We start from the raw sequence: 27,968 nt of genomic DNA, 5'->3' as shown, positions 1-27,968 counted from the left end.
GGGAGGCCTGACTGAGGGGGAAGGAACCCGGAAGGAGGGTGAGCCCGGCGGCGGAACAGGTCTGTGAACCAGTCCCTGGGTCTGGGCCACAATGCGACGCCTGTTTTTGCTCATAAATTCAAATCCCGAATAGCCCGGGTTTCAACATCTTTTTTCCTGCTTTTGAAGGGCTTCCACAACCAACCGCAGCTGAGACTGAGCCTTGGGGCAGAGGGCATGGGGTTTCCACAGGCATCCAGAGGGCTGTGCTCCCCACACGGGTGGGAGGACAGGGTTTTCGAAGGCTTTACTATTATTCTCCGAGGCCGTCAGATCTGGCCATTGAAAGATCGCTTGTTACTCAGTTTCCAAGACGAAAGGGCTGAGGGGACGCCCCAAGAGGCTGAAGGCAGGAGAGTGAGAAGAACACAGGGCAACTGACTTTGCTGTGGTTTCACAGAAGGTAAAACAGGTGAGGCGGGGGAAGCAGGTTGAAATGGGTTAGTTCAAATAATTTCAGCAGGTTCTGAGGCATAGATGCTACCCCCAGTTGTCGGTTTCCCAGCCTTGGGGTGATTCTGGCAGGTGGACTGTGGCCCAGAGTGTGAGAGCCTGAAAAGACAGGTGGCTGTGGGCTCTGGGCTGGGGGCTGGGGACTGGTTGGTTTGCACTGGAAGTGCCTGCTGGCAGAGGAATTGCTTAGTATTTCTAAGAACCGGCCAGCCCTGGGGGATCGGGGGCATTCCCTCCAGAATCACTAAAGCTCTGGACATCAAAGCTTCAGAATACAGAAAATAAAAGGCATGCTTGATAGAGGTGAGACCCAGGCTTTGGTTTTAATTCCGGGCGCCCCAATCTGCAAAGAGCTGCCTGACTCCTCATCGCAGAGGAGTGACTGGAGCAGGGGCTTGTGGCAGAGAGGCTCTGCCAGGCCAGCTGCCACAGGGCCAGAGCTTCAGCACATGCAGAGGGAGCACGGGGCTGGTGGGCCTCTTCTCTGACCTAAATGCCCAGGTTTCTTCCGTTAAGCCCAGGATGGTGCCTGCTGGGTGCCCCTTTCATGCCTTCTGATCTCAAGTCCCAGATCAAGGAGATTCCCTGCCCAGAATCCAGGAGCCCACCGGGATACCCAGGGAGGCCTCTCCAGCCTCAAGCCCTGCTAGAAGTCAGCCAGCAGAACCAGGCTCTCTGGCCAACACTTTCTTCTACAGCCAGAACCTATTAGGACTCCTGAGCTTCCACCAGCAGGCTGGTTCCTCTGCAAACTCCTGCATCGGTGGTATGCCTCTGTCAGGCCTTCTTTAACCCAATCCCCACTTTGGCACTGGGGGTCTGCCCCCTCTATACCAAGCTAGGGCCCTGCTCTCATTTGCCCAGTGAATGGGTGGTCAGGACAGTGACGTGGGAACTGCAGAGGAAGGGAGGTCTTAACCTCATTTTGGCTTCAAAACACAGAGGAGCCCCATTTGCTTTTTTTGGTCTTTTTCGGGCAGGGTGGGCATCCTTGGCAGAGCTGGTGTGGGATCTGAGCCGTGAGGCCGGCCCAGGGGTGGGTGGACCCAGATCTGATCTGGACACAAATGGGACCGGGTCTAGGCGTGCTCAGTGGACAGGGAGGCCCCTGTGACCCAGGTCTTGGGCAGTGGCAAGAGAGGAGTCTCCCCGAGAGTTTCCTCAACGTCCTCTCTCGTCCTTTTGCTTCCTGCTTAAACTCCCGCCGCCGCCAGGGCCCTTTCTCGGCTGCAGTCTGTGCTTGACGCTAGCCTGGGACTCAGGAAGGCTGCTCCCTGGGCTGGACGGGGTGTGAGACCCGGGACGCGCCTCACGTCTTTCCTCCTGGTGCTCCCAGGAGGCATCCGCGAGCCTTAGTCACCGCCGTCGGAGTCCAAACCCTGCTCCCAGCTTCACTCTGCAGCCCAGCCCTTAGTGTGATGACCGCAGGGGACCCGAGGACGCTCTGCTGAGCTGATGCCTCAGTTTCCCCCCCCAGCAGAGAGCAGGGCGACGGATCAGGACTTGGCAACTTGGACTCTCGGCGTCTGAAAACGCGGAACCTCCCCCGTGCCGCTCCTGCCCGAGGAATCAAATCTGTTCCCAACACTCACCAGGAAAGCGAACAAAAATTCATGGACAAGAAAACCGAGACAGTCCAAAGAGGACAGAGCCAGCTTAAACGCCACTGGACAGCAAAGGACACTCCCCTCCCAAAACCAAACAGGAGATTGCCCGTTAGTCTAGGGGTATGATTCTCGCTTAGGGTGCGAGAGGGCCCGGGTTCAAGTCCTGGACGAACCCAACTTTTAAAGAGAGGCTGGCTGGGATAGGTCGGGGACACACAGCCGTTGCATTCATCACATGCTCAGTCGACTTGTCACCCTCACCCTTCCAGTGGTCTAGGCCTCTCTGACCTGCGGGGCCACCCCTGCTTGGGACTGATCGTCACTCCCAAAGGGACTTGCCACTGTGAAAGTTGGATTTTTAATGAATGCTGTCCTGCGGCGGCGGAGATGAGTAGCTGCTCGCTCCATAGACTAATAACCCAAAGGAAAAACTGCGTAGTTTTTCCAGGTTCGAATCTCTGATGGACCCCTTTCTAAGGTTGCTTTCATTAAAAGAAGATGAAGTAAGAATGAGCTCACGACCCCCTGTCAGGAGAGTGTCCACGTGCGAAGTGACGGTGGCTGGACCCGTCTGTAGGACAAGGCCTTTGATGCGTTTCAGGGATTGGACCGAAACCAAGGGCAGGGAAATGCTCAGGGATCTTTGCGGTTTCCAAGTTTAAAAGGACACCCAGCGTGGGGCTCGAACCCACGACCCTGAGATTAAGAGTCTCATGCTCTACCAACTGAGCTAGCCGGGCGACAGTGAATAGTCTTCTGTCGTCAAGTTTGGAAACCTGACCGGCTGTGGATAATCGCAAATGACCCGGCTGGGCAGGTCCTGGGGCATTAGGCTTGTGGAGTCCCCTCAAAGCATCCACTCCCTGGGCCAGGCGCTGCGTGGGGTACTGCGGGACCGGGCTGGGTGCGGGGTGGGTGGGTGGGGACAGGCGAGATGCTACACTGACGGACAGAGTGACAAAGAGTGGCTCAGCGGCCACAGGAAGCCAGGCGGTGGCATTAACAGAACTCAGGGCAGACCCAACCCCCAGCTGACCCCGTAACGAGCAGACACACAGCCCGAAATGGGGTGACAACAAGAAGCCCACCCCTGCCTGTGAGCAAACAAACCTATGAACTTAAAATAATTGTTACACTTACTGGTCTCCACTTGTGTGCATAACTGTACCTGTGCCTTCTTTGAATCATCAAAAATAGATGTATTTTTCTTTAAAAATTTGTTTTTGGATGTTCCCGTGCGGCGCAGCAGGATAAGGATCCCGAGTTGCCACAACCGTGGCTCAGGTTGCAAGTGTGGCTGGATTCTACCCCTGGTCGGGAACTTCCACATGCCACGGGTTCGGCCAAAATAATACAAATACAAATACAAGTTTATTTGGCCCAACCCTTCTTGGTCTGCCCCTTGGACGATCTATCTTTTTTTAATTAAAAAAATTAAAGTATACAATGTCAATTTCTGCTGTATAGCAAATTGACCCAGTTTACATATATATATATCATATAGGTATTCATATATATACATTTATATATATATATATACACACACACACATTCTATCGTGTTCTATCACAGCTAACTGGATATGGTTCCCTGCGCTATACAGCAGGGCTTTATTGCTTATCCATTCTAAATGTCATAGTTTACATCCACTAACTCCAAGCTTTCTTTGGATGATGTTGAGCTGCTGGAACCAGCGCCCTAGGGGTCGATTGCTGGAGGAGGGTACAGACCTCGTGGCGCCCACCTCAACACCTGCCTCATGCCTCTGCTTCGGGATCCAGTCTCCTGGGACTCAGGGTCCAGATCAAAGACATCCTGGAAGGAGCAGGCTGATCTTTGCACCCAGGAGAGAGACTCGAGCGGGTTGAGGCCCCGGCCACAACGTCCTTCCAGCCGGGCTCTCCAGAGCAGAAAGAGACTCCAGATATACAACTGACTGGGAGGGGGTCACCTCGGGGTTGTCCACTCCTTCCCGACCCCAAAGTCTGAAGACGGGGAGCCTTGGAGAATCTGCCCAGGTTCCACTGAGACTTCTGCCTCCACCAACTGTGACATGCAGACCTGTCCTGCATCCCAAATCCAGCCAACCAAGTGCAGAGGGGAGGTTAGGAGGCAGCAGGAACCTCTACACAGTGGGCTTAAGAAGACAATCACCCTTAATGTTGTTGGGTGTGTGCATGGCGTTGTTTTAAAACAAAGGACTTTATTTGTAGAGATGTTTGCAAAAAAAAAAAAGGCAAAAAGCTTTTATGGGTGAAGTGATACTATATAGGCTTTAAAATATATCAGAAAAAAAGGTAGTGGGGAGCTAGGTTTCCAAATACACGGGGATGGAGAAGGCTATGGTGTGTGGGGGCAGGGGGGTATGTATTTATGCTCAATTTTCTTTTTTTAATAAAAAAAGGCTAAAAATAAGGGGTTCTGGGGGGTAAAACCTTTATTCTTTGATCAAAGAATGGAGAAGCGCAAGTACACCCTCTCCTAAAGTTTATTTTTTAAAAAATACACCAGAAATTTTCAGCGACTATTTCTTCTAATACTATTTAGCCCCATCTTTCTCCTCTCTTGGGTCTTCAGTGAGTCCAATATTGTATATTTTGTTAAAGTTCCACACATCCCTGAGGCTTTATTTTATTTTATTTGTTTTTAGTCTATTTTCTGTGTTTTTCAGATCAGGTAACTTGTATTGTTTTATTTTCAAGTTCAATGATTCTTCTGTCCTGTTCACTCTGCTGTTGCCCATCAATTAAGAATTTTATTCCAGTTATTGTATTTTTCGGTTCTAAGTTTTCCATTTGGTTATTCTTTCTATCTTCTCTTTGTTTGAGACTTCCAATTTTTCTGAAGGTTGCTGGCTTTTTACTGGGGGTGCAATGAAGCGAGAAATACAATTACTTATACAGGGTCTCAATAAAGGAATCAAGATCACAATGCTGACTATGGTGAGCAAATTTCCTCCAGGAAGAAGAGGGCAGCCAGCTCCTGAGGGCAGCGCCAAAAGCTGGAGCTGGATCAGAATCTTACGAATCGGCTGCCGGAGGTCTCGCAGGGAATCAGACACACTCTTGTGAGTGCTGGTATATTGGATCGGATCCTGGTCGAGCCCCCAAAAGATGATGCCAGAAAGATGTTACCAGAACCCAGGTTCTTCAATGAGCCCAAGAATGAACTACGAGAACGCAAACGCAGCAAGAAAGCAAAGTCTTTATTACAGGAAAACAAAGAGCTTCCCGGACAGGCTGAGAGGGGGAAGAAGAGTCCCCTTAGACTTTCAATTTTTAAATTCGTTACAGTCGGTTGCTCCTCGAAGCATTTTGACAACGGCTGCGTCACCGCATTTACCCTCCTTGGCAGGTAGTTGCAACACCTGAGTTGGCATTGCCATTTCTCCTTCAGGTTGAAATTTTCCTGGTTCTTAGTTTAACCAATGATTTTCCATCACGTCTTGGGCATGTTTGGTATGATGAGACTCTGGATCTCATTGAAATCTAATTTAGCAGCCTCTCTGACAAGGCGCCCTTCTGGTGGAGAAAAACGGGGCCGCCCTGTGGCTCTCTGGTGGGCAGTTCACACAGGGTGGGACCCCCTCACTGCTGGGCTGGAGTGGGAGTTCATGCTCTCCTCTAGGCTCCGCTGATGCCCCCTGGTTCGGGGGAGAAGAGGCGACTCTTACTGCCCCCCACGTGGACAAAGAGAAGGCTGGGGTAACTCGATGTCCATCCTTAGAGGCTGGAGGGAGTAACGCGGAGCGTTGGGAGGCTGCTGCCAGGTGCTGGGCCACCCACCGAAGTGGTTCTGACATGCTGTTCACATCTCAGGAAGGGAAGGGGAAGCTGAGGAGACACTGTTGCTGAAGTAGAGGTCCCTTTCGGGCAGTGCACGCTCAGGGCGGTCCTACCCAGCCGCCCTACTGCCTCTCCGTCTGCCCCGTGGGAAGGGCGGTCCTGAGAGGCTCCCAGATCCCGCGCTGGTCGTTAATGAAAGAAGTAGCATAGCTACAGCACAGTTGGGGGGTCTTCCCGCACCCGGGTGGGAGTGGCATTCCTGGGCTTCCCAGCCCTGCAGCGGCGGCCTCCCGGCGCCCCCTAGCGGCAGGGAGGGGAAACTGTCCTGGGGGAGTAGAGCCGCAGAGGCGTGGATGGAAGGCGAGGTGTCCTGACACTAGGCTCTCGGGAGCAGAAAGGTACAGGGACCGTCCGGGATTATGAACCCGGGACCCCTCCCACCCTAAGCGAGAATCATACCCCTAGACCAACGAGCCAACTCCGTGCAAGTTCTGGATCTACCCATGGCTGGTTCTCTTCACACCGTTTCCCTGTCCTGCCAGTTTCCCCATTTTGGGCGGCCCAGCAAGGCGCTCGGGTATGTTCTGCTCTCAGCCCCGGAGAAGAGGAGAGCTCAGCGTCGCCGCCCCGGTGGTCACCAGGTCCCGGAAGCTGATGCTCTGCGGACCTCGCACCCCGCTCTGCCTCCTGCAGTCCTAGGCTCGACTGGCGTCTCCACGACCCAGAACACGGCGGGCCCTTTCCCGTCTCTATTGCCCAAGGCTCGGGCAGAGCTGGGGCCGCGGTTTCTGGATTCCTCCGTCTCCACGAGCCCACAGGCGATGCAGCTGTCACTCTGTTCCACCTGGAAGCGAATCTGGATCCAGAGAAAAGTGGGTCTCGTGAGGCTTAGAGTCCTGGTGCCCCGATCACCCCAGAGGGCCGACTCATGTGGCCTGGGCCCTTCCCGGGGCCCTCCCTTAGGAGCCTCTACACCTGAGCTGGTGTCCTTGTCCCCAGCCCCCACCTCTTCCAGCCCGGAGGGCTCTGATCTCTCCAGAGCTCTTCCCTCTACATCTCAGCCCATCCCCTAAAGTGTTCCGAAGAGTTCTTGTCTAAATTCCACTGGGTCTTCTCAAGCCCGAGATAACACCCTCTCATGTCTCTCTTGCCCCTGCTACCTCGGTGACCTTCCTCACCTCCGTAGACTCTGGCTCCACTCCCCATTCAGCCCACAAACTCTCTGCCCTGGGTACTTAGCCAGGCCCTGTGCTGAGAACTCTGCAGGGGCCAGATCTGTGGGGACCAGCCTCACCGGGAGAGGTGGTGGGCTCTGACCTTGGAGAGGCACAGACCTGGAAGGCAGGGCTCACTGGTGGGGCGGGTTGTTCAGGTCCTTCATGGGGCAGAGCAAAGATGAGGAGATGAGGGAGAGAGAGGACTGGTGTTCACAGAGGTGGAGGGGTGGCCAGATGGGCCGCCGGTGGAAGGAGGGGAAACGCACGGCCTTGGTGGAGGAGGCCCGGTGGCCTAGTGGGGGCTCGCTGGCCTTTTAAGCCAGGAATTATGGGCCCTGGCCTGGAGCAAGGATTGTGTTTTGGGTCTTGGAAGTTTCCATTGGCAGGGTTGGGGCACATGGAACTTCAGCTTTAGGCATCAGCAGGTCTTAGGTCCTCCTACAGAGTTCCAAGGCCGGCGCGTGGGTCGGGGGTTCTGGTTATTTTGCTAAGGCTTGGGCTGTCATCCCTGATATTGTGGGGGGACCGGCAGGGTGTCCCTGGCCTGTCCCAGGCTTTCCATTCAGTGTAGCCCTTCTGGCTTTTTCAGCAGTGGTAGCAGGCTGATTCTCTGGGTCATTTTAAATAAGGAGCCATCAACAGGCAGGGATCAGTAATAAGTCAGGATTTGGGTTTATACAAGCAGAGGGAGGGTAGACTCTTCTGAGCCATACTTGGACCCTGGAGAGAGGCTGTTTGGCCTCCATCCCCAGCCCCCAGGGACCACCCTGAGAAACCCTGACCCGTGGCTGTAGTTAGTAGCCCCACACCAAAAATTCAACGTTAACAGCCAGATTAAAGATTTCCTGTCTGCTGACAGCTGGCTGAGAATGGGGGGATGGTGCTGGCTTTGGAGGCCCAGAGTCCCGGGCAGGGACCGAGCCTGGAGGCCTGGATGCCCAGAGGACCAGCTCAGGGGCGGCCATGCCTGTTCTGTCTCTCCAGAGGTTGACCACACCTTGGCCCTTCTTCTTCTTCCTCTTCCTCCTCCTCTTCCTCTTCTTGCTTTCTTTCCTTCCTCCTCCTTCCTTCCTTCCCAATGCCTGCCTTTTAGGCTCTGAACAGCAGGGTATCAAACATCACTGTGAAAACACTGCATCCGCCCGGCTACCTCAGTCGGCAGAGCATGAGACTCTTAATTTCAGCGTCGTGGGTTCGAGCCCCACGTTGGGCGTGCAGTTTTGAACGCTAAAACTAACCGATCTGAGAGACTTTTAGAGATTCAGGCAGCTGGTCTTAGATGCTGCCTGCTGTCGTCTCAAACCATTTCTGGGGACTTCGCTCTCCACTTGGAGTGAAGCCTTTCGGATATTTGCTCCCGCTGCCGGCACCGTGCGTGTCGAGGTGAGGGGAGACCGGTCCCGGCCGGCGACTCGTGCTCGTGCTCGTGCAAAGACGTGTCAGAATTCTCCCTCCCCCAGAAGGCAATGGCCTCTTATTTGGGGGCGGGGGTGGGGGAGAAGGGAGACAGAGCCGAGGTGCTCCCCCTCCCAATTTAGGGGAGGGGGAGGACCAGATTTTCTGCCTTGTTGGTGGGAACCGAGGTTTCTTTTGGAGTGGCCGTCCCTGGACCCTTGGAACTCCGGGTCTCAGGACTGTGGCTGGTACTTGGTCCACATTTCTCCCTTGGAGGCACCCTTAGTCATTTTTTCCTGCTCTTCTTCGGGTAAATGAAAAAAGAGCTCATGAGTTTCCTGGTGGCCTAGCGACTAGGAACTTGGTGTTGTCCCTACTGTGGCTCAGGATTGCTCGCCCTTCCCTGCGGGGAGAAGACAGGCCTAAGAATACAGGCCTAAAACACGGAGGGGTGTCTGAAATGCCAGCTCCTGGTCATGTTAGAGGACCATTCAATCCCTGTACAGTAGGCTCTTCCGGGACTTGAATCTGGAACCTCTAGCATCCAAAACGGAGACTCGTTTCCTTAGACCAAGGAGCCAACCTACTGCTGGGATCTGTCCACTTTGTCCCCTCTTCCACGCTCAGCTGGGGTGGTGTCCCAGATGCCCCCACGGAAGGGGGATTTCTGGCCGAAGGATTTGGCTCACCCACCAGAGAGGAATGGGGTTCGACATTGTGGGTCTCAGAGTCCCGGGGTCGCTTCCCCGCAGCACCTCTGCCGCCAGGACCTCCCTCTGGCCCGGGCGAAGGTGGCTGGCGAAGCTCCTGAACCGCGGTGGGGTTTCCTGTGGGACTCAAACTCGAGACCAAGGCGTTCCTGCGCTCCCAGCCGGCCAGCCCCGCCACTGAGCTTGGGTCAAAGCCAAGTCTCATCCTACAGGAAGGGGGACTGGGGTCCGAGGCAGACCCAGGGGCTCCTGGGCTCGGCTCCCAAAGCCCTTGTGTGGCTTTGGGTCTCTGGCAGTTCCCTTCCTTGTTCCAGAAACCGGCTGGGAAGGAGAGGTGGCCCTGGTTCTACACTGCGTCACACCCGCTGGGTACCGGCTTCCCCCTCCAGCCGTGCAGCGGGTCCCCTGGGTCTTCTCCATTCGGGGCCACGCTGCCTGCCCTAAAGCAGGGTGTGGGCTGGAGTAAGGTGGGGTAGAAAGTGTTCAAGGCGGGCCAGGCGGCAGAGGGAACCAGGATTTGGACCCAGGAGCTCTCGTAGGCCCTGGGGACTCATTCAGAAAAGGACGCCTGCAGAAAAGGACGCCTTGTGCCACCTCTCTTTAGTGACTTTGAGCCCCGAGACCTTGTCCTCTCGTCGGTAAGAGGCTCCCAAACTTCCCGTCCACGGAGGGAAGGATGCTTTGGGGAAGCTTCGGGTCCGATCCCAGAGCCGAGCGCCAAGAAGGTGGTTTGGGGCTGCCGCCAACCGCAGGGTGTGCGAGATTCTGGGAGCCGTGCGTGGGCTTCGGGGACTCGGCGCCCCCCGGGCGCCGACCGCGTAGGGCTCCCGGGGTTCTGTTGGTCTCAGTCACCGTCAGCCCCGCCGCCTGCCCAGGTCCCGGAACTTTGATCAAGGCCGTCCCGTCCGCTCGTAGCTTTCGAACTTGAGGCTCCAGGGCAATTTTACCGTGAACAGAGTTGGTCGCCAAGGTCCTCCTGTTTCAGAGGTTGTTCCCTCAAAAAAGAGAAGTTGTGTAAGAGTCGCCCGGCTAGCTCAGTCGGTAGAGCATGAGACTCTTAATCTCAGGGTCGTGGGTTCGAGCCCCACGTTGGGCGAAGCAGAGCTTTTGCCCAAAATGTTAAATGAGACCAAATACAGGACACGGCCCCCGGGCCCAAACTCCACCCCTCCCAGGTCCAGGTTTAGGGCCCCCCTAGGAGCTCCGCAGAGGCGTTGAAGAGGGTGAGGATTCAAAGACGCAGTCCTGGGCCTGGGCCTCAACTGCCACTTGCATTTTGGGGTTTTGGGAGTTTCCTACTGTCCAAGGAGGCCCGGGCCGGAAGAGTGGAGCTTGGGGAATCCTGCCACTGAGTAATGTCACAGCGCCCTGAGATGCCCTCTCCACTGCCATCACGAGTGTTTAACTTCTTGAGGAGACGAGGGCTGCCCAGTTTGGGGCCCCTTAGGGTGAAAATGGTCCTTGAATGCAATTCCTTGGGCCCTCCCCGGGGGCATGCAGAGGTGAATGCAATAAAGAGTGACCTCCTCTGCCTCCTGATCTTGGGCTTCTGAGGTCATTTGAGACCCAAGGGCTTCCGTGCTGCCCTTCCCCCAATCCCCTCACAGGAGCAGGGAATTTGATCCCGTGACGATTACCTTGATTGACCGTCTTAGACTGAGGAGAGCCTGCCAGCAGGACCTTCCTCTCAGCACAGTCCTTCCCCACTGGGACCCAGGACAAGTCTCTGGTTTTCCCCAAGCCACCAGGTGTCAGGAAGGTGGTAGCCGGGTGGGGAGGGGCAAAGGCTAAGAGGGCTTGGCAGGTGTATGCGCCCTCCTGCTTGGCATCCACGGGGACAGGGACCAGGAATTTTTGAACCCAAGAGGCTCTATCTGCTCATCCCTAGACTGAGAGAATGAGCCTGACCGCTTTCCTCTGGCACAAGTTGCAGAACTTAATGTGCAGCCCCAGGACACCCAGTCCCAGGGTGACAGGTGTTCAAGGTGGCTGGGCAACTTCAGAGAAGGGAGAAGGGCTAGTTCAGCTGAGCCTGTGCATCAATGCGGAGAGAAGAGCTCCGACCTGCCCCCCTGTCGCCGGCTCATTCGGGGGACAGAGCCCTAAGTCCTTGACACTCTGCCCTTGAAAGAAAGATCAGGGCTCTAAAGCCAAAGCAGGGCTCAGAGATTACCTCCTCATGGACTGACTCTGGCCCTTGCCGCAGGTCCCGGGCTGCGGAGAGCCCAGCTGTTTCCATGTCCATGAGTGCAGCCACCCAGATGGCACCCCTGGTACCTCCAAGATGCCTGATGGAGCCATAACCAGCCAAGGTATGTCCTTGGAGCAAGATTCAAAACTAGCTCTCAGGGCTTTAGGGTGGCTTGGGTACACTTCCAGGACTGGCAGAGCTGCCGGTGCTGAGATCAGAGGCTGGAACTGTTGACTACAGGTCCTGCACCAGGTCCAGGTCCTCATGGAAAGGCTCTGGTCAGGATGTGTCCTCCACCTGGACGATGGTGGCTCCTTTCAATCACGACCTTGTGTCACAGGAGTACATGAAGTACGGAACTGAGGATCATTTGTGTTCCTGTCCTCCTGAGGGTTTCAGAGCCAGAGCTGAGCTGGGGACTGGTGTCTTCTGTCTTTAATTAGTCAGCCTGGCCATTTCCCAAAGAGAAAAAGGGCCATCACGGCCCTTGTGTGAGTGTCTTGGAGGAGTTCCCTTGTAGCTTAGCAGGTTAAGGATCCATTGTCACTGCAGCAGCTCAGGTTGTTGCTGTGGCACGGGTTGAATCCCTGGCTCAGGAACTTCCACATGCTGCATGTGGGTGCAGCCAAAAATAAATAAATAAATAAATAAATAATAAATAAATAAATGCACTCATGGACATGGAAACAGCTGGGCTCTCCACAGCCTGGGACCCATTTCCCATTGTGGTACAGTGGAAACGAATGTGACCAGCACCCATGAGGATGCCGGTTCGATCCCTGGCCTTGCTCAGTGGGTCAAGAATCCCGAGTTGCTGTGGCTGTGGTATAGGCCAGCAACTGCAGCTCCAATTCCACCCCTGGTCTGGGAACTTCCATATGCCACACCTGCGGCCCTAAACACAAGCAAAATAAAGAAACAAACAGCTGAATAGCATTGAGAACTTTGTCTAGATACTCATGTTGCAACAGAAGAAAGGGTGGGGGAAAAATGTAATTGTAATGTATACATGTAAGGATAACCTGATCCCCTTGCTGTACAGTGGGAAAATAAAAAAATATATAAAAAAAAATAAAATAAATTAAAAAAAATAAAAATTTCAAAAAAAATGAAATTAAAAAAAAAAAAAGAAACAAACAAAATAAACAAGCAAAATAAAGGGCGTTCCCGTCATGGCACATGGTTAGTGAATCTGACTAGGAACCATGAGGTTGTGGGTTCAATCCCTGGCCTTGTTCAGTGGGTTGGGGACCCGGCGTTGCCATGATCCTGCGTTGAACGGCTCGGATCCTGCGTGGCTGTGGCATAGGCCGGCAGCTGTAGCTCCGATTAGACCCCAGCCTGGGAACCTCCATATGCCGCGGGCCTTAAAAAAGACAAAAAAAAAAATAAATAAATAAAATAAAATAAAATAAAAAAAATTGGAAGTGCAAAATAAGGGCTGAGCTGGATTTATTCCAGGAATGCAAGGTTGGTTTTACATTTAAGAAAATCTATTTTCTCAAATCATTTCTGTTTCTAGAGTTGCCGTGAGCTGTGGTGTAGGTCACAGATGTGGCTCGGATCCCGCGTTGCTGTGGCTCTGGCGTAGGCCGGCGGCTACAGCTCCGATTAGACCCCTAGCCTGGGAACCTCCGTATGCCATGGGAGTGGCTCTAGAAAAGACCAAACCAAACCAAACCAAACCAAACCAAACTTCTGTTTCTATTTTCTTAAAAGTAATTCATTCTATTAGTGGAATAAAAATGAAAAGTCATATGATCTTCACAAATGTTTGGAAAAACACTTGAAGCAGTTTACACCTGTATTAGTCATGGTTTTTATTTTCTGTATTTTATAATTTTTTTTTTGGTGGTGCCCAAGGCATGCAAAACTTCCCAGACCAGGGATGGAACCCAAACCCGTGCCACAGCTGTAACCAAGCCACAGCAGTGACAATGCCAGATTCTGAACCTGATGAGCCACCAGGGAACTCTCAATGATGGTTTTACCTCTTGAAGGGCCCTGCTGGCTCCAGGGGGAGACGGCCAATTCCAAGGGCCAGCTAATTCCTAGAGCTAGTAAACAATTTGCAAACCTGCCAATTCCCAATCGACACCCCCACCTGTCTCCTTATCTAATTTGCACACACCAGGCCACTATTTCCCCTGCCCCAATCCACCCAGGACCCGATCCTAGATCACAAGGACAGCACCTAGGCCCTAACACCCACTGGATCATTCCAACTGGCCAGTCCTATGCTGTTTACCCATCCTGCCTTGCTCTTCCATGGAAACGGCTTGCTTGGAACTGCAGGCACAGCCCTCCCTGCGGCGCTTTTGGAGTCAACAGGGAACCCTGGAATCCTCTACTGGAGCTTCTTTCTCTGGCACCCAGGCTGGCCGCCTTGGGGCCACGTGCATAAAGTGGAACCGTCACCTCCTTCTCCCCCTTCTCCTCCTCTACAGAATCCAGGGCACAGGCCCCGTCTTAGGGGACCAGGGTCTGCTTGATGTCCCTCCCTCCTGCCTGTTCCGCACCCACTATCCACACCCCATGGCTGTCACCGCCTGAGGTTCAGGTTCCCCTGGAGAGCAGGTGCTCTTCCTGTAAGGTGCCCTCTGGCTCATCGGAGCCCCTCATCTTCCCCCTCTCCTTCCCTGCACTTCTGCTCTTCACTCCCCTGGGGCAGGAATCCATTCCCCTGGTCCGGGTTTAGTGAACCCCTTTTTCTGTCTCTATTGGCCTGGGTTCCCTGGGTCTCCCGGCTGTGACTCCAGCGCCTTGCCCTGCCTGCTGTGGAATAAACCTGAGTTACACAGGGATAGGAACAGTTGTGAAGTACGTAGTTGAGACCCTTTTTTGCCATGGAGGCTCGTTGGTCTAGGGGTATGATTCTCGCTTCGGGTGCGAGAGGTCCCGGGTTCAAATCCCGGACGAGCCCATGCTGATCGTGTTTTCCGATGTTTTAGGAAACCGGCTGTTGACGCGCCCCGGGGTAGGTAGCATAGGAGAAGCAGTCTGCGTTGGGGTTCACCGGCCTGGGTACACCCAGCAGTGTCCACCTCCGCTTGGCTCTGCAACCCCGGCAGCCCTTTTCTGTTGGGAGACGTGCTGGTATACATACACGTCGGGGTTTTGAGGACTTGGTACAAAAAAGCAAGGCCTATCGGTATGTGTTGAAATGATATTTTCTATATATTGCATTAATTAGAACATATTGCACTTAGTTTACACTTAATTTTACCTGTTTCTTTTTACTTATTTTTTATTTTGAAGTTTTATTGATGTATAGTTAATTTACAAGATCGTGACAATTTCTGCTGTACAACAAAATGACCCAGTCATACATATATGCATATCCACATTCTCTCGGATTCTTTTCCCACATAGATTATCACAGAACATGGGGTGGTTTCTCTGTGCTGCACAGCAGGTCCCCGTTGACCAATCACTCCATACACCTCAGTGTGCATATGTCAATCCCAACCCCCCCAGTCCATCCCTCCCACCCCCCCCTTTTTAGTTATTTTAAAAATAGATACATTTAAATGGCTGATGTGGCTCATTTTTTGTAGCTGGCGAAAGCGGACTGCCCTAGGCTGGAGCCATGACTATCACTGGGGGGAGACAGTTCGGGGTCCAAACGCTGACTCAGTCTTTAACTGTAAAAACTTTCCCTTCCTGTACTGTGTGTTTTGCTGTGTGTTTTGCTGCACCCAGGCCACAGCAGTGATCCAAGCCGCGGCAGTGACAATAACCCGCTGCTCCACAAGGGAGCTCCCCTCTTCCGGCTTAGAGCTCACAGCACTGTCCTCACTCCTGCCAACGCAAGCGCTGGGCTCTGCACAAGAGAGTTAGCCCTGTAGGCCTTCATTTAACCACCTACTAGATGGTATCACACGTCGATTACACCTCAGTTTTTAAAAACTTCGATATACAATAGATTGCACACAGAGAGCACAGTGTGATAGGTTTTGACACGTGCTTGCATCCAAACCATCACCACAGTCAAGACAGTGAACATATCTCTCATCCTCAGAAGTTTTCCCCCGGCTCTTTGTTATCTCTCCCTCCTAGCCCTCAATACCAGTTTGCTAAGTTTTTATCAGAAGTCGAGATTGGACTTATTTTTTAAAAAACGCCCTTACTGGAATTCCCGCTGTGGCCGTGTGGGTTTAGAATCCGACTGCAGCAGTTCATCCAGGTTTGATCCCTGGGGGATCCGGTGTTGCCAAAGCTGAGGTGTAGGTCACAGCTGCGGCTGAGATTCAATCCCTAGGCCGGGAATTAAAAGGAAAAAAAAAAAAAAAAAAAGAGGAAGAAGTGCAGAGGTCGTGGCGCAGTGGAAACGAATCCGACTAGGAACCATGAGTTGCGGGTTCGATTGCAGACGCGGCTCGGATCTGGTGTTGCTGTGGCTCTGGCGTAGGCCGGCAGCTGTAGCTCTGATTAGACCCCTAGCCTGGGAACTTCCATATGCTGCGGGCATGGCCCTAAAAAAGACCGAAAAAAAAAAAAAAAAAAAAAAGGCTTTACTGTATGTATTGAGATGATCATGTGGTCCCTCTCTTTTTAGTCTATAAAATCTACATGGATTTTAAAATGTAAACACTCTAGATTGATAGTTTGAAACCATTTATCCGATCTTGAAAGATGCTGCTGCTCTGTGAGACGTCCTTTATCGCCTGTTCGCCTCAGTAGGTTCAGCGCCACGTGGCCCCAATTCCCTTCTTTCCTCACTTTTACAGGGTTAAAGAAACACTCATCTTCCCACCTCGAGGGTCCTAGGAGGTGCAGCTCTCAAACGTGGCTGATAATAATCTTTGGCGACAGAATCTATTCCAGTATAGGAACGCCAACACTTCTTAAGATTTGCATTGGAGTACGGTGGACTTAACAATGTTTTATTCGTTTTAGGTGGGCAACAAAGTCTTTTTTTTTTTTCTCCGAATTTTACTGGAATATAGTTGACTTTAATGGATGCCAAAAGGCTAACTAATTACCCCGGGTGGGACTCGAACCCACAATCCCTGGCTTAGGAGGCCAGTGCCTTCTCCATTAGGCCACCGGGGCGCGCTACCTGGTCTCCGGCTTCCAGTGCAGGACCCGCCCCCTTCCACACTTCCGGCGCGCGATGTCTCTTCCAGCGTTTTGCGGGGGCTAGTTCCTTTGCTTAGGGCCCAGTGCAGGCATAGAACACAGGCACCCCCATATCTACCCCAGTCGGGTCCCGGGGCCGCCCCAGCTCCGAGTCAGCCAAAGTCCTCACAGCGCCTGGTGGGGACCGAGGAGGGAGCCAAGCGGCTGGTGGAAGCCGCCCTGCGTGTGCATCTTCGGGACTGGACCCCGGACTCCAGAACACCGAGCCTAACCTCAACCTCTTTTTCGGGGTATCAAAACCGAACCGTCCCATCCTCCGGGGCGGGGAATCCCGCCTCTGCCCCAGATGGGGGAGTGACAGGGGACCAGGATCCATCATCTCCATTCTGGCTCTTTGCTTTAGGGGTATGGTGCTAACTTTGGGGGCCGCAGGTCCTTTGCCCGCGTCTTGGGCATCCCCCGGCTTTCAGACCCTGTCGGTTTCAAGGGGGTCAAGCCGGGGGTCCGAGGCCCCCTCCAGGAGGAGGAGTTCCAGCGTGTCTCCCTTCTTTAGTGCCCAGCATAGCGGAGGCGGTCGCTGAGGAATTTTCCTTCTCGTCCCTCCTGGAGGCGTGGGGGGCACAGCGGGACCTGCGGACCTGGAACCTCTGCGCTCGTCCTCGGACCCGCGCGGCACCCTGACCCAAGACAGTGCCCTTAGGGCTTGGACCCACGCCCCGGGCACCGGGCCCAGGCTAAGGAAGAGCAGGGAGCTCGCAGCTCCTCGGATTCTGGGCGTTCGGGCTGTGGACTCAACGCCGGAGACCCCTAAACCGCCCGCCGGAGCCCGCGGCAAAGGGCGCGGTTCGTCTGCTGTGGAGGCTCCGGTGAGGGGGCCACTGTCAGGGACTGGGGCCCGGACATTTCTCTGCGGCACTGGAGCTTGGGCCGGAATGGGAGACTCATCTCCAGGTTTCGGGGCGTGTACCCGCCGCAGGACTTAAAGAAAGGGACGAAAAGGCGAGGTATGAGCTGCTGGTCCCTTGGGCCCCATCTATCCTTTCATCCCGCCCGGCTAGCTCAGTCGGTAGAGCATGAGACTCTTAATCTCAGGGTCGTGGGTTTGAGCCCCACGTTGGGCGGATTTCCTCTTTTGAGATCCCTTGTCGCCTTCCAAGACTTTTCAGCAATCCTGTTTGGAGCGATCTTCCTGGGAAAACGAACACAAATTCTATGGCTCCTCACTCATGAAGAAGGGGGAACCCCATTTTTGGGGTGTGATTTTTCTCTGGGAGGAAGCACTGAGGGCTTGGGGGACGTGGCTTAAACGTGGAAAGGTAGAGCAGGCCCTGGAGGGTCCTGACCCTATGGGTATGGTCTGGGTCCTATCCCCTACTGTGGGGTCTCCGCCTCACTCTACCTTTGAGGTGGCTTTGGAGGCTGGGTAGGGTCCCCTACGCTCTTGCACTAAGCCTACCCCTCTCTATGGGCCGGTGGCAGGGTTGTCAGACCGCGGGGAAGGCCCAAATGGGGGTGCTGGAGCGGAAAGCGCCCAAACCTGGGGATCGGGAAGGAGAGAGGATGTTTCTAGAGGAGGGGGCTGGGCAAAGAAGGGGACAGCCACCCCAGGGGAGTGTGCTAACATCCCACTGCCCTTTGGCTGAGGATCTCTGGTCACATGGCTGCTCCTAGCAGAAGAACAGGCTTGGCTTTCAAACCTCCCTCAGCCTCCTCCACTTCTGCCTCCCTTTCTGCAAGCAAGGAGCCTCAGGGCAGCCTCTGACTCCAGAGCCCCTGCAGAAGTAGCTCCATCCATCTGCTCCACTCGACTGCCTTGGTCCCTAAGTGATTATCTGCCAGAGCCTGAAGCCTGGACCCCGGAAGCCCCCAAAGCATGGGAATCAGGTGGAGGGAGCTGAGGACCCTCCCTGGTCAACCGGCTTCCGGGGTGCCATGCTCTGCTAGCTATTGAGACTCCCCCTTCCCCCTACTAAGGCTGCTGCCATGTGAATGCAGGGGAGGTTGCCGAGCTGAGGCTTTTATCTCAGGGACATTTCACTGCAGACCTGCCTTTTATTGGCTGTAGACTTGTGGGTTTAACTGAGGCCTCCACCCAGACATTTTGGGCAAAGTGAGCAACTCTTACCATCTTGCTGTGGGGCTCAGACTAACCTGGAATTCACAAAATAACCCAGAGGACACCCCAGGGTATGGCCTTCTGGCCTTTTCCAGACACGTTCTCTTCAGACCCACAGGAGAGAACTAAGCCCCCCTTAGAGCCCTTTGCAACACCCTGGCCTTGCAGGGATGCACAGAGGAGCCTGGGAGCCCAGGCGACAGAGAGGCTAGTATAGGGAACAGGAAGAGACGTGTGTAAAAGTAAACCTGATCCCAGCATCAGGGGTCAATTTCTTTTTTCTTTTTTTTTCTTTTCTTTTTTCCTTTTCTTTTTTAAGGGGCTAAGTTCTGGGGCCTTCTGCCCTCCCTTCCCCACATACTTTGCCCCATCCAATTGTTTCCGGTTAACCACAGCCGGTCACGTTCTGAAAGTCCCTGTAGTACAACTGCAGCCGCCCGGCTAGCTCAGTCGGTAGAGCATGAGACTCTTAATCTCAGGGTCGTGGGTTCAAGCCCCACGTTGGGCGAGTCTTTTTTACCACCTACTGTTCTTGCGGATTCTGGTCCCACATGGATTGGTTTTCTGTTCCTAGCTCTCTACTCCCGTCTAAAAAGTGCCCTATTGTGGGGTACAGTGAATTGGTACAAGTTCCTGCTCATCATGGGAAAACATGCTGGGCCTGACCCTTGGAGTTGTCTGCTCCTTGTATCGAATGGTGGCTTCTGGACTCTCCTTCCTGGTGTCTCGGACAAGTCAGGAGCCAATGACCTTTAAGACCAACAAAGGTTTCTCCCTTTCCACTGTCCGTAATTAAAAATACAAGACAGTGGGAAAAATCTGGGCTCCTCTGGGAACTGGATTGTTCAGTAATTCCTGTGCCTATTCTGCTTCCCTCCCTAGGCGCCCCACCAAGTCGCGGGCGAACTGTTCACCCGGGACACCGCCGCGTTTCTCCCGCCTCCTCTAGAGCCAGGGTGGGTGGGAGGCCGTGGACTTGGGAAGGCGTGGTTTTGAGCCCGAGTGGGTGGGAGGCCCTGGACTTGGGAAGGCGTGGTTTCAAGGGGCCTCGCGAGAGTTTAGTTGCGCTGCGCCGCCCTACTTGGAGCCTCAGGCTGAAATCCGACGGGGGCTACGAACCCGTGAGCCCGTAGAAACGAATTCACAGGTACACACGGTAACAACTGAGCTATCAGGACGAGCTTCCGTCTATGTCATCTGTAGAGGTCGCAGCTGTCACAGCTGCGCGGCTCGTTGGTCTAGGGGTATGATTCTCGCTTTGGGTGCGAGAGGTCCCGGGTTCAAATCCCGGACGAGCCCGTCTGCGTTTTTTTCCGTCCGCGTTCTCAGCGACTAGGCGAAGGCTTCAATTGGGGACCTGGGGCAGCTTCCTCTGAGAGCGGATCCTGCGGCAAAGGAGACGGCACAGTCAAAGTGCACAGTTGTGTGCCCCAGGGAGCCAGATAATCTTGCGGTTCGAAATAATCACTGTTCAAGCCCCAAGTGAGTTGTATTCTTACTTAAAGTTGTGTTTTGTGGCGGGGAGAGGGACGTTTCTTCCCTGGGCTGAACTTCCGTGCATGATGCCTGCGGGTCGGGCCCCTGGCCTTTTCCAGATGGGCGAGCAAAGAAATCAGTCCCGCCGAGGATCCGGGGGGGTTGGGGAATGGTCGAACTTCTGGGAAGGCAGACCGACTGCAGAGACTGCTCCGGAACCCGACCTGCCACCCCCGCCCCCGCGCGCTCCCCTCCGGGAAGCAGAAGCAGCTCTCGCTGTTCTGAGCGCGGCGTCTTCGTCTTCCCCAACCTGGGGAACGGAGGACCGGAGGACCGGCCTCCTCCCCTCAGTGGGCTGGGAGGGGGTCGTTGCCCTGCCCTGCTGCGGGGTCTGGTTGGTAGGCTGACACACCTCCCTCCACCCCCTACCCCCGACACCAGGCCATCCCCGGGCATCTAAGGCCAGGACCATTGCTGGCCGGCTGGTTCAGGCAGTAGAACAAAGTGACTCTCAAAATCAGCTTCTCAGGTTGGAGGTCCCAAGTCCGAAGCTCGATTTATTGGTTTTGATCTCGCCGGGGCGGGAGAAGGGAGCGGAACCGGGAGAAGTGGGAGCAGCCAGGAGAGGCAGAGGCAGTGGCGGCTGTTTTCCCCGTGCACTCTGCAGGCCTTTGGTGAGCAACCGCTGGATGCCGCCCCTTGGGAGTTCGACGTTTTGCAAAGCGAATGTCCCAGAGATCGCGGCTCTAGAACCTTCCGCGCGCCCCCGCCGTCTCTTGAGAGGTCCGTCTACCCCATGCGGCTGGGAGCTCCTCGCAGTCTTTTCCGGTTCGGCGGTGGCCACCGGACTGGGGGGAACGCAGGGGCTGCTGTCTACTTTGTTCTCGAGGTTTTTCTCAGCGTCCACCGGTCCCTGAACTCGATACTTCCTGGCGGGTCTGAAATTGGAGTCTCCTCCCGGTGCCACCTCACTGACCTCGCCTGTCCCAACTTCCTGGACGCCACGAAGCCACAGTGAGAGCGAAAGGCTGGTGTTCCTGTGGCTCGTTGGTCTAGGGGTATGATTCTCGCTTAGGGTGCGAGAGGTCCCGGGTTCAAATCCCGGACGAGCCCCATCTTTTTCACCCCACATGGTGATCTCAGCGCCACCGGTGTCATTTAAAAAATTTCATTGGGTTCCAGTCGCTAAGAGTCTCTAGTTATCTCACAACAGTTTACTTTGCCGGTTCAAGTTCGAGGCACCTAAGAAGGGAGAGGGCTTTCCTTCTGTGCCTTCAGAGTCTGTCCTTGCCGCTTGGATGCCTCTGTTGTGGGCCACACATCCCCAGGACAAACCTCCACCTGGGGAGAGGTGGTGGGCTGCTGGGATTTGCAGCCGGTGTCCTGAGCCGCCTGCCCTCCCCACCCCAGGTCCAGTCACTCGATCTGGCGTGGTCTGTGGCCCTTGCCTCCTTCCTTGCCTGAGGTCGGCAGGAATCCCAGGAGCTCCGCTGAGCTGAGGACCGAGGTCCTGGGCCCCAGCGCCGGCCAGGAAACGTTCCCCGCCTCTGCCCTATTCTGTGGCTTAGAGGGCCACCCTCAAAGCCTGAGAAGTGGACACTGGAAGCCCAGACACGGAGCACAGAGACCTGCTATCACCAGAAAGTTCAAAATCCAATTATTTGAAGAGCAATAATAAATGTGTCATGGTCTGAGGCTATTGTCCCACGTGGTTACACCCATTTCCCCCCCCCCCCCCAGTACAGCTTATGACTTTCTGAGAATAGCTCGGACCGGTGACTAAGCCTAACAAACCGTGTTCAAGAACTCTGCAAGGGTGGACATCTATAGTGCAGAACCCTGAGCTGGGGATGGCTGTGATTGCCAAATTCCTACCAAACAGCCCCTCAGTGGGAAGGGACCTTCCGCCCAGTTCCCTGGAGTGAGAGGAAAACGGGAGGGGGATTAACTGCCCCAGCCCTTCCTACTCTCCGGCACAGGGGCCCAGGGGAAGTCCCCATGTGGGTTCCCAAGTGCTTGTCTGCCAGGTCTTCAGCTTGTGCTGGAAAGAAGAGCATCACAGGGTGCCAAGAGCATCTGCCTCCCACAGGATCTGCAGGAAGTAGAAAAATGGGTGGTGGAGGGTCTTCTTTTTTGTTTGGATGGTGAGTTTATGTGCCATGAACCAAGGATGGGGAATAATCCAGTGGGCACCTCAAGACCAGCTGGAGAAAAAAAACAAAAACAAAAACAAACAATGGCCTCAAAGTAGAAGAAAAAAGATGAAGAGAGAAATAGTAAACTAAAAACAGGTCAAAATAAATAATACAAAAATTAAAAAATTAAACATTTCGGAGTTCCCGTCGTGGCACAGTGGTTAACGAATCCGACTAGGAACCATGAGGTTGCGGGTTCGATCCCTGCCCTTGCTCAGTGGGTTAACGATCCCACGTTGCTGTGGCTCTGGCGTAGGCTGGCAGCTACAGCTCCGATTGGACCCCTAGCCTGGGAACCTCCATATGCCGTGGGCGCGGCCCAAGAAATAGCAAAAAAGACAAAAAAAAAAAATTAAACATTTCAATCTGACTACAAATTAAGCAACACACTTCTAAAAATTCCATGGAAGGAAGAAATTACAATGAGATTTAGAAAATACTTTGAAATAAACGATGATGAAAATACTACATACCAAAACCTGTAGGATGTGGCCAACACAGTAGTTTGAGGGAAATTGATAGCCTTAGATGTGTATAATAGAGAAGATGGGTTGAAAACTAATGGCAAGAAGTTAGAAAAAGCACAGCAAAAATAAACCCAAGTAAGTTAGAACAAGGGAGAAATGATGAAAAAAAGCAATGAGGTTGAAAACAAGCATACTGTTGAGATTAATGACAAATCCTGAAGCTAGGCCTCGGAAAAAGCTAATGTTATTGCCCAAAATATTGGTTAAGAAATAATGACAGAGGACCGACATAACACACAGCAGGGAATGACTTTACAATTATCGAATACCTTAAGAAGATGATAAAAGCATATTGGAAACAACTTTGTGAAGATTTAGAAAACATAATTTTTGGAATCGAAGCAGAATAAAAATGTAAATAATCTTAAGACTAATAAAGTTGATCCATAATCAAATATTATCTTCCACAGACAATTCTTGAGCCAGATGGCATCATTGGAGCACTCCACCAAACATTCAAGAAATAAAGTTTTAACCTTACACAAAATCTTGTGGAGAAGAAGGAATTTCCCAACACATTTTCTGAGGCTAGCACAAGTCTGATAGCAAAACTAACCACAGACAGCATGAAAAAGAAATTTAAAAACCATCTTGCTCATGAAAATAGGTGGAAAAATCTTGAAATATTAGCCAACCAAATCGCATGACATGAAAAGAATAATATGCCATGGCCAAGTTGAGTTTATACTAGGGAATGCAAGATTGATTTGACGTTAGAAAAATCGGTACATGGGGAGTTCCCGTTTTGCCTCAGCGGGTCATGAGCCCGACTAGAATCCATGAGGTTTCAGGATAGATCCCTGGCCTTGCTCAGTGGGTTGAGGATCCAGCGTTGCGGTGAGCGGGGGTGTAGGTCGCACACACCGCTGGCATTCTGCGTTGCTGTGCCTGTGGCGAAGGCCAGCAGCTGCAGCTCAGATTCAGATTCAAACCCTAGTCTGGGAACTTCCATATGCCATGGGTGCGGCCCTAAAAAAAGCAAAAAGAAAGTCGGCAAATGTAGTCAATGAATTTAGGGGCCAGTGCCTAGTACAATCCAACTTTCATGCATGATTTTTAAGATTCTTAGTAAACTAACAAAAAAAAGTAATGCCAAAATTATCTGTAAAATACTACGGCGAATTTCGTACCTGATGGTGAAACTTTGAAAACGTTCCCTTTGAGGGAGTACCCCTTGTGGCGCAGCGGAACTGAATCCGACCGGTATCCCTGAGAATGCGGATTTGCTCCCTGGCCTCGCTCAGTGGGTTAAGGCTCAGAGGTCAGTGGTTTAACGCCAGACGCGTTTCGGTGAGCTGAGGTGTACGTCGCAGGTGCGGCTTGGATTTCGAGATGCTGTGGCTGTGGCAGGGGCCAGCATTTGTGGCTCCAATTCCACCCCTAGGCTGGAAACTTCCATGAGCCGCAGTTGCGGCACCCCCCGCCCCCCAAAAAAGGAAAGAAAACGCTCCCTTCGAGGTTAGAAATGCAAGAAGGTCGACACTATTTCCATTGAATTATTTCTACTGAACATTTTCATCAGAGACTGGGGGTCGCCCCCACATCGCTGGTGGCAACGTACGATGGTACAGTCACTCTGGAAAACTCTGTGGCGTTTTCTTTAAAAACGAAACCTGTAACTACCATATGACCCAGCAATCGGAACTTTGGACATTTATCTCAGAAAAAAATGAAGGCTCATCTTCACCCACAAAGCAGCACACGAATGTTTATAGCTATTATATTTGTAACAGCCTAAAACCTGGAAATCATCCGGATGTCCCTTAAGAGGTCGGTCACTCCTTAAACTAACTGGTACATCCCTCTCTGCTCGCTCCTTCCCCCTTCACTCTGCTGCGGCTGCGGGGGCGGCTCCTCTGGACGGACGCCCGATGTCCAAGTGGGGCAGGCGGGCACAGGGTCGGGCCGAGTTTCCAGGCTAGAGGCGGGGAGGGTAGTTCCGGGCTATGAGCACCCTTGTTGGGGCGCGTCTGTGAAGAGGGAGCCTGCAGCGGGGAAGTCCCTGCGAAGCCCAGGAAGCTTTGGCTGCAGATCTACTCTGGTGGCCCAGGTCTGTGTCGTCACCTAACCTAGGTCTGCTCACCTTCGCCTCCGCCTCCAACACGTGAGCCACAAAACTGCGGTTCAGTCGCCCGGCTAGCTCAGTCGGTAGAGCATGAGACTCTTAATCTCAGGGTCGTGGGTTCGAGCCCCACGCTGGGCGAGGTTGCTTCTTTTGGATTTGGAACTTCTAGGGTCCCGAGAGACCCTCCAGGCAGCCATCAGTGAGTATCTTGTGGCTACTGTGATGCACTGCACCCACCCCCACCCCCGTTCTGGGGAGCGGCTTTTCTAGGCAAGGCGTTCCAGGGGTTTACCCTCAAAAGGCATTCGACGCTGCCCTGCCGGTCTCAGAGCGCTTTTGTGGCGGCTGAGCCACAACAGGAACTCCAAAACAAAAACAAAAACAAACAAACAAAAAGGAAAACAAAAAAACAAACAAAAAAACCTTTTTAATCAATAAAGTTAAAAAAAAAAAAACTTTAGGCGAGAGATCCCCCGCGGGAAGTTTAATTCGACAGTCAGCTTTGGGGTTCTGGGATGGACTCAGGAAGAAAGAGGAGATTCTGCCTGAGCGACCCTGGTCCATGGTTGCCTGGAAATAGGCGAACCTTCACCCTTTAGGAAAGCAGCCCTCCAGGAATGGAACTCCTTAAGTTTCAAAGTCAAATCCACCAGCTGCCAAAAAATGAGCCCATCACAGCCTGACGTTCAGAGCTGGGCACAGGACCCTGTCTGGACAGCGTGGACTCCAGGACTCGGTTCCCCAGCCCAGGCTCCGGAAACAATTTCCCGATCTGGGGCAGCGGGAGGCGGGCAGACCTGGGGGCGCCCAGGTGACGGGTGACAAGGAAATGGAAGGAGAAGGAGGAAGAAAGGGGGGCCTCGGGCACCATCTCTAAGCGCCTCCCCCATCCTGGCTCGGTAGTCACAGCGGATACGATACTGGACACCTGGCAGGGAGTGTGCAGTCTCACTGCTGAGTCTCATTACTCACACCCCTAGACCCCCAAGTCTCCTACTAAAAATTTATGTTTTATTTTTTTAGGGCCGCATTCGGAGCATATGGAGGTTCTCAGGCTAGGGGTTAATTAGGAGCTGTAGCCTCTGGCCTACACCACAGCTACAGTAACACCAGATCCGAGCCGCATCCGCGACCTACACCACAGCTCACCGCAATGCCGGATACTCAACGCACTGAGCGAGGTCAGGAACGGAACCTGAAACCTCATGATTCCTAGTCAGAATCGTTTCCGCTGAGCCACAAGGGGAACTCCTTTCTACTAAAAATTTTAAAAAACCAGAAACCAGCTTGAGCATTTTAAATAGTTTCTCTAATCCCCACCGGCAGTGCAGCCGCTTCAGATTTCCACGCCCAGGGTCTGGGTCCCTGGGGACATTTCCAAATATTCCTTCCCCCCAAAAGGGCTCGTCCGGGATTTGAACCCGGGACCTCTCGCACCCTAAGCGAGAATCATACCCCTAGACCAACGAGCCACACCAACTATGTTCTTTGGCTCCCTTCTAAGACTTTGTGGCGACCCGGATGTGGGATGAGTGAGGTCAGAGAAGTGGCCTGAAGAAACAACTCCAGTTTGAGAACCGCTGGCAAGGACTGAGCTCAAGGACCAGTGGGCGAGGGAAGGACTACGGAGCCCCCGGTGCCCACGAAGTAGGAGCAAGCCCTGCACCCGAACCCCCTCCCCCTCCATTTTGGTGGCCCCAGCGCTGAGACAAAAACAAGCCCACCACGAGGAAGGGATGGTGATCCAGGCTGCCCTGGATTTTTTTTTTTTTTAAACCATACGGAATGTTATTGGAGGAAATTCGAATGCGGATTGTGCGTTAGATAATGTTGTTGCCGGAAGGACGAAGGATAGATTGGGAGTGGGGAGGTGGCGAGGGGGAATCTCCGAGCTCCTGGGGGGTCTCCTGGGGGGGATGGGGAGTCTTGAGCGGCTCCGGATCTGCTGAATTTTTACCTTTGCGTAAATGACAAGCCTCAGGGACTAAAGAAGGGTGGGGTGCGAGGAAAATTGCAGGGGCCGTGTCCAGATACCAGGGCTTCGGCTTTGGGAAGCTTCAAGGGGACAGGTTTGGTTTGGCGCTCCTCCTGGAGAAGCGAGGTCCGGGGTAGAACTTTCTGGGCGCCTCTGTCTGTCTCCTTGACCTTGTCCAACCCCCGAGTTACCGGCGCTACGCAGGAGGCTGCGGAGCCGGCGCTGACGTGTGCCTGCGGGTGAGGCGCGGAGGTTGCGGAGGGGTGCCTTCCCCTCGCCCGCGCTGTTAGTGCGGCCGCACCACCTTCCTCCAGCCCCCGCCCTGCCCCGCCTTCGGTCAAGCGGGGTCCGGGAAGGACCAAACGTTTATCACACACACACAGCGGGGATCCGGGAGGGAGGGAGGCAGACGCGCCGCCGCCTGAACCAGCCGGAGTCCCTCACGGTCGCGGAATCCGTCACCCGAAGGGAAATCCAGGGCCTCCCCGAGCTTGGAGCTCCCACTGGAGGAAGCCAACGAGCCAGACGCGGCCGAGCTCCGCTGGAGGAGCCAACGGGACGCAGGGAGGCGAGAGCGCGGCCGGCGGCGAGGGCGCGGTCAGCACTGCAGCCCTTTCGGGAGGGGCACTTTGTTTTGCTCACGACTTTGTTCCCGGAAACTTGAATAGAGGCTGGGCCAGGGGGTAAGGGTCCGCGAGTCCCACAGCAGCCACGTTTCGAGTAAATAGTGGGTCACTTTCTAACCGCTGGTGAGGAGTTATTCCTTCTTCCCATATTCACAGGAACCCCTTAGACAGCTGCCCCAGTGGCCTAATGGATAAGGCACTGGCCTCCTAAGCCAGGGATTGTGGGTTCGAGTCCCACCTGGGGTAGTCAGGGATGTGTGGCTTTGAGTCCCACCTTCTTAGTTGCGGAATGACGTTTTTAGACTGTACAAAGCAAAGTGAAAGGTGCTTCTTCACCACCCTCAGTGCAACTCGAAGTAATAAATAAGTGCTTACTTATATTCCAACACGAGAACACCTCTGTAACTGTGGGAGAACAACACCTCTGTGACTGTCTCACTGTCCTCTGATGCATGCACAGGAGTGGTTCTACTGCAGCAGTTTTTGGTAAATAACACGAGGTGGAGGGA

The 27,968-nt window shown here is 53.7% G+C and overlaps 1 protein-coding gene and 12 non-coding genes across 13 annotated transcripts in view; 10 read left to right on the top strand and 3 right to left on the bottom strand.

The window, feature by feature from the left end:
- The window catches only part of OR1F1 (olfactory receptor family 1 subfamily F member 1), a 61,756-nt gene that overhangs the window by 5,737 nt on the left and 28,051 nt on the right, over positions 1–27,968 (top strand). The gene's annotated exons all lie outside the window — the stretch shown is intronic.
- Positions 2,767–2,839, bottom strand: TRNAK-CUU (transfer RNA lysine (anticodon CUU)). Its single transcript has one exon. It is a non-coding gene; the product is annotated as a tRNA-Lys (tRNA).
- TRNAK-CUU (transfer RNA lysine (anticodon CUU)) lies at positions 8,242–8,314 on the top strand. The gene has a single exon. It is a non-coding gene; the product is annotated as a tRNA-Lys (tRNA).
- TRNAK-CUU (transfer RNA lysine (anticodon CUU)) lies at positions 10,230–10,302 on the top strand. Its single transcript has one exon. It is a non-coding gene; the product is annotated as a tRNA-Lys (tRNA).
- On the top strand, positions 14,249–14,320 carry TRNAP-CGG (transfer RNA proline (anticodon CGG)). Its single transcript has one exon. It is a non-coding gene; the product is annotated as a tRNA-Pro (tRNA).
- TRNAR-CCU (transfer RNA arginine (anticodon CCU)) lies at positions 16,380–16,452 on the bottom strand. The gene has a single exon. It is a non-coding gene; the product is annotated as a tRNA-Arg (tRNA).
- TRNAK-CUU (transfer RNA lysine (anticodon CUU)) lies at positions 17,528–17,600 on the top strand. The gene has a single exon. It is a non-coding gene; the product is annotated as a tRNA-Lys (tRNA).
- Positions 19,031–19,103, top strand: TRNAK-CUU (transfer RNA lysine (anticodon CUU)). Its single transcript has one exon. It is a non-coding gene; the product is annotated as a tRNA-Lys (tRNA).
- On the top strand, positions 19,823–19,894 carry TRNAP-UGG (transfer RNA proline (anticodon UGG)). The gene has a single exon. It is a non-coding gene; the product is annotated as a tRNA-Pro (tRNA).
- Positions 21,113–21,184, top strand: TRNAP-AGG (transfer RNA proline (anticodon AGG)). Its single transcript has one exon. It is a non-coding gene; the product is annotated as a tRNA-Pro (tRNA).
- TRNAK-CUU (transfer RNA lysine (anticodon CUU)) lies at positions 24,924–24,996 on the top strand. The gene has a single exon. It is a non-coding gene; the product is annotated as a tRNA-Lys (tRNA).
- TRNAP-AGG (transfer RNA proline (anticodon AGG)) lies at positions 26,259–26,330 on the bottom strand. Its single transcript has one exon. It is a non-coding gene; the product is annotated as a tRNA-Pro (tRNA).
- On the top strand, positions 27,633–27,705 carry TRNAR-CCU (transfer RNA arginine (anticodon CCU)). The gene has a single exon. It is a non-coding gene; the product is annotated as a tRNA-Arg (tRNA).

Source organism: Sus scrofa, chromosome 3 (assembly GCF_054392235.1).
Source record: "Sus scrofa isolate SSC_HxYL_T2T_F1_AM1 chromosome 3, Sscrofa_HxYL_maternal_Yorkshire_Landrace_v2.0, whole genome shotgun sequence".
Classification (NCBI taxonomy): Eukaryota; Metazoa; Chordata; class Mammalia; order Artiodactyla; family Suidae; genus Sus; species Sus scrofa.
Note: the sequence above shows the minus strand (reverse complement) of the source record. Positions and strands in the feature narration are given on the sequence as shown.